Raw genomic sequence first — 5,185 nt, 5'->3', positions numbered from 1 at the left:
TAAACATTAAATCATTGATACATCAAATTAAAATGATTAAAATGAATTTTCGATTATTTGACTTAGTGGAAATGGGGGTTGCATATCATTTCAAAAGAACTCTTTTTTTTTTTTAACTTAAAAAAAAACTTTATTGAGAATTTCATACACGCATATAAGGTATTCTGATCAAATCCATGCCCACTCCCTCCCCAACACCTCCCATATCTTCCCATCACTTTCAACTTCGTGCTTGGTTCTTTCTTTCTTTCTTTCTTTCTTTCTTTCTTTCTTTCTTTCTTTGTGTACCCTTTTTCTTTCTTTCTCTTTCTTTCTTTTTTCTTTTTCTTTCTTTCTTTCTTTCTTTCTTTCTTTCTTTCTTTCTTTCTTTCTTTCTTTCTTTCTTTTTGGGGCTTTTTGCTACTCTAACATTCCTCCTGTTCTTGGGCCTCTTAGCAACATACTCTGTTCCGAAGGCGAAAAGCATCCAAAGTATTTGAGAACTTTTTTCTTATTTTGAGTGCCCACAGAAGAAACCATCTTAAGCATAGCTCTCTGATCACTCTACCATGTTCTCAGTTGTAAAACAGTGTAATCATCCTCAAAGGGCTGGGGACACACAATCTTATCTGTCAAGACTTGGACACAGTGAGTGACACGTACAGTGTTTTCCATGACTTCTGGCTATGCCGCTTTCTAGCTGTGTCATCTTAATCAAGAACCCCCCCCCCGTTCATGCTTCAGAGCTATTTCTGGAAACAAGGAAGATAACTATCTCATAAACTAATCACTGAAAGACTAAAATATTATACACGAGAAATTCTGAGCTTAAAACCAGGAACCCAATGAGAAGTTTTCTTTCTTCTTCTATAACTCAAAGAGAGGTTCTGGAATATCTTATATTACAATACATAGGTCAGCTAGATCCCACACCCCTCCAAAACCATCAAAAAACTTCAGAATTCAACTACGCTTTTGATCGAATGGACATCCAAAGAGCTATATAATACACTTTCTATTCAGGAGCCTGAACAACATTCGATATAAACTAGATCATGTTTTGGGTAATAAACAAAGTACAATCAAACAAAGAATCTAATAGTTTTTTGTATCTTATCAGATAATAGTTGAAGAAAATCCTTTGAGATCAATGATGAGATAAAATACATAAATGACACAAACATGTTCTTATATTAAAAATAAAAAGAGTGCTCTCAAATAAATAATTTAATGGTGTACCTCAAGGGCTTAGAAAATAGAGGAAGTAAGAAAATCAAAGGCAGCAAATGGCAGGAAGTAATAAAGATCAGGGCAGAAATTAATGAAATGCAGACTAAAAGAACAATACAGCATGTATGTATAATCAACATCATACATCAAATAACAGAAAGTGAAAGCACTTCCTCTAAAATCAGGAACGAACCAAGAATGTCCACCTTTCCACTATTTTTTCAACATAGTTCTTGAAATCTTATTTAAAGCAATAAGGCAAGAAAATGAAATAAAAGGAAACAAATAGGAAATGAAAAAGCCAAATTATTCCTATTTGCAAATGGCATAGTCTCTTAGAGTGTTCCACAACTGATCACAAATAATGTATGTCTGAGAGATGTTCAGGCCTAAGTGTCATATCTGCAGTGGAACTTCTACACCTAAAGCTCATGGAGCATAGCAGAATGGGGGTAGAGAGAACACTAATGCCTCTCTCAATGCTCACCAGCGATGTTTCCTCCTGCAACAGAGTGTGATGCACAGAAACCCACAACCGCCCAAGGCACAGAGAATAAGAGACTTCAGAGTGCGTGTCCCTGGATAGGACTTCTATATTAAACCTCATCCACCCATGGCTCAGGGACCATTACAGTAGAGGGAATGGAAAGATTATAAGAGCCAAGGTTGGTGAATGAAAAAACACAAGGAAACAGAGGCTTTCAGACCTCTGGGAACTTGCTCATATGAACTTACAACAATGGTAACAACATGCACACAACCCATGCTGATTCAATCAGACAACAACCCAGCACTGGGGAAATGGACAGATCTCAACTTTAGTCAAAGAACTTTGCAACTGCTTACTGCTGGGTATGTGAGAGTTGATCTTCTTTAAGGGAGTGACTCTAGACAGGCTGACTAGACTCCAATGAATGAACTTGCACAAAGGGACATCTTATGTACAAACGCTTGACCAGATAAGCCATAAAATATATGACAGAATTCATGAATTCTGGTAGGGCTGGTTGTGGGGGAGGGATTTAAATATGATTAGATTCTATTGGATGCACAAAAACTCAATAAAAATATACATTAAAAAACAAATAAAAGGTTATATTGGACTCAACCAGAAAACTCTTAGATTGAATATTTTCATCAAAGTAATAGCATACAAAATATCAATAGTTTTCTAGCTACCAATAGCAAACTGTCTAAGAAATAAGGGAGAAAAAAATGTCCACATAATAGCTTCAAAAATGTTTAGTAATAAGTCTAAGCAGGGAGCTAAAATGTCTTTACAGTGAAAACTTTAAAACTAAAGAAAGGAACTGAAGGCCCTATAAAATGGAAAGATCTCCTATATTCATGAATACACAGAATGAATACTGTGAAGATGGTTATATTACCAAAAGCAATCTGTACAGTCAATTCAATACCCATCAAAATTCTATCCAGGAACACAATGTACTCTGTAGTCTCTAGTTCTCTATACTTTGGCCAGTTGTGGCCTCCTGTGTTAGTTACCCTCTGTTGCATGAGGAAACTTCACTGGTGAGAGTTGAGAGACACATTAGTAGTCTGTCTACCCCCTGTTCCATTATGTTCCATGAGCCTTAGAGAGATTACTTTGTAGATGTGGCACTTAGTGCTGGGCATTTAGCTCTAAGTTTACTGTGCCAATCATTGTTGTGGTTATTAGGCTTTAAAGATGGGGTTGGACCATTGATTGATTTTCTTACTTGGCAACTTGCATGGTATCCTCTAGAACTATGAGAGGTAGTCTTCAGGGAGGAGGCTTTGAGGTTAGATCCAGCTCAATTGTTCCAAGTCCTGCTTCTGAAGTATATCCTGCCTTCAGCAATAGGGTCTTACTTTCATGTTAAACCTTACCCACTCAGGACTCAGAGACCATTGTGGAAGCAGGGGTCAGGGAGAGATTATAAGAGCCAGGGGTAAAAAGGAAACAGAGTTTTCCTGATTTTTAAGAACTTGCTCATAAGAGCTTACAGCAGTGGTGACAGCATGCACAAGATCTATGCAAATTCAATCCAGACAAAAACAGAGCACAGAACTGGAGAAATGGGTAAGAAGTCCAACCTTTGGAACTATTAGAGCTATTGGAACTATTGCAGCTGATCGCTGGTGGGTGAAGGAGAGTGATCTTCCTTAAAGAAGTGATGCTACATAGGTTGACCAGGTCCAGTAGATGAACTCACAGAGAGGAACATCTGGGGCCACAAACTCAACTCAATAAGACTTAACATGTATGACAGAAAGTGCATGAAATCTTATGGGAGGGTTATGGGGGATGCAGATAAGGGAGGGGGGTCTAAATATAAGTAAGGTGTATTGTAATGAAATTTTGTTCATTGAAATGAATGAAAATTCAATAAAAATATAAAATTGAAAAAATTCTAATGACGTTCTTCACAAAAACACCAACAAAAATATAAAAAGACCTCAAATAATCATAGCAATTCCTAAGCAGAAAGAGCAATGGAGGCATCACAATATCTGACTCCAGATTATACTGTAGAGTCACAACGTCAAAGGCAAAGTACTGCAGGCACAAAAACAGACAAATAGAACAACAGAATAAAATGCATTTATAGTCACCTGATTTTTAACAAAGACATCATTGGGGAAAAGACAGACTTTTCAACAAATGGTGCTAGGAAAACTGGATATTCACAAAACTCCATTACAAATCAATCAAAGTCCTTAATGTATGACCTGAAACTGTGAAGCCAGAGGACAAACCAAAGGAAAGTCACTTTAAGAGGCAGGCATAAACTTTCTGAAAAGGACCTTAATAGCTCAAGAAACAATAATGATAACTGACAAACGGAATTGTATCAAACGCAAAAGCTTCTGTCTGGATACAAAGGCAGCAAAGTGAAGAGACAGTCTACAAAATGGGAAGAAATCTTTGCCAACCTTATACCTGACAACAAACTAAACACCAAAATTTCCAAATCATTCAATTAATAAATGGGCAAATGAATTGAACAGGTAGTTCTTTAAAAAAAAAAGAAAAGAACCACATGTAAAAATATCCAACATCCAATATAGTCATCAGGAAAAATGTAAGTTAACACTGCTTTGAGATTCCATCTCACCACAGTAAGAATGGCTACCATTGAAAAATAAATGACAAGAAACATTGACAAGGATGTGGGGGATGGGTGTTATATATTGCTGAAGAGAATTTAAATTAGGCAAACCACTGTCGAAATAAGAATAGAGTACTTCCCCAGAAGACTGAAAATGGAACTACCATATGATCCATCTAAATGTAAACCCAAAGGAATCCAAGTCAACATACAACAGGCATATTGCATATCCATGTTTGTGTTTATTGTACCACTATTCATAGCCAAGATATGTAACCAAATCAGATGCCTATAAATACATTAATGAATAAAGAAAATGTGATACATATGCACGCTGGAGTTTTATTCAGCTCTAAAGGAAAATGGAAATAGTTTTTTTTTTCCTTAGAAAATGATAGAACTAGAGATTATCATGTCAAGAGAAAAAAGTCAGGCTCATAAAGACAAATACTACCACATTTTCTCACATATGATGAAGCTGTATTTTATATTATATATTATCTATACATTATATATCATCTTTATCTCTCTACATATGACATAAAAGTAGAAGGCAATTATGTACAGTGGGGGTTGGTTAGAAGAGACAACAAGAGAAAGTTATGGTGAGAAAGACAAATTCCTTGTTTGCTTTCATATCCAGAATCTAAGTTGAGATAGATGATTCGATAGAAGATAGATGATAGATAGACAGATGATAGATAGAAAGATAGATAGATAGATAATGATAGATAGATGATAGATAGATTAGATAGATAGATAGGATAAATAGATAGATAAATGATAGATGATAGATAGATAGATAGATAGAAGATGATAGATAGATAGATGATAGATAGATGATGATAGATAGATAGATAGATAGATAGATAGATAGATAG

The sequence above is a fragment of the Nannospalax galili genome, unplaced genomic scaffold, assembly GCF_000622305.1.
Source record: "Nannospalax galili isolate Female #2095 unplaced genomic scaffold, S.galili_v1.0 scaffold380, whole genome shotgun sequence".
Taxonomy (NCBI): domain Eukaryota; kingdom Metazoa; phylum Chordata; class Mammalia; order Rodentia; family Spalacidae; genus Nannospalax; species Nannospalax galili.
The sequence above is the reverse complement of the archived record's forward strand: the minus strand, read 5'-3'. Positions refer to the sequence as shown.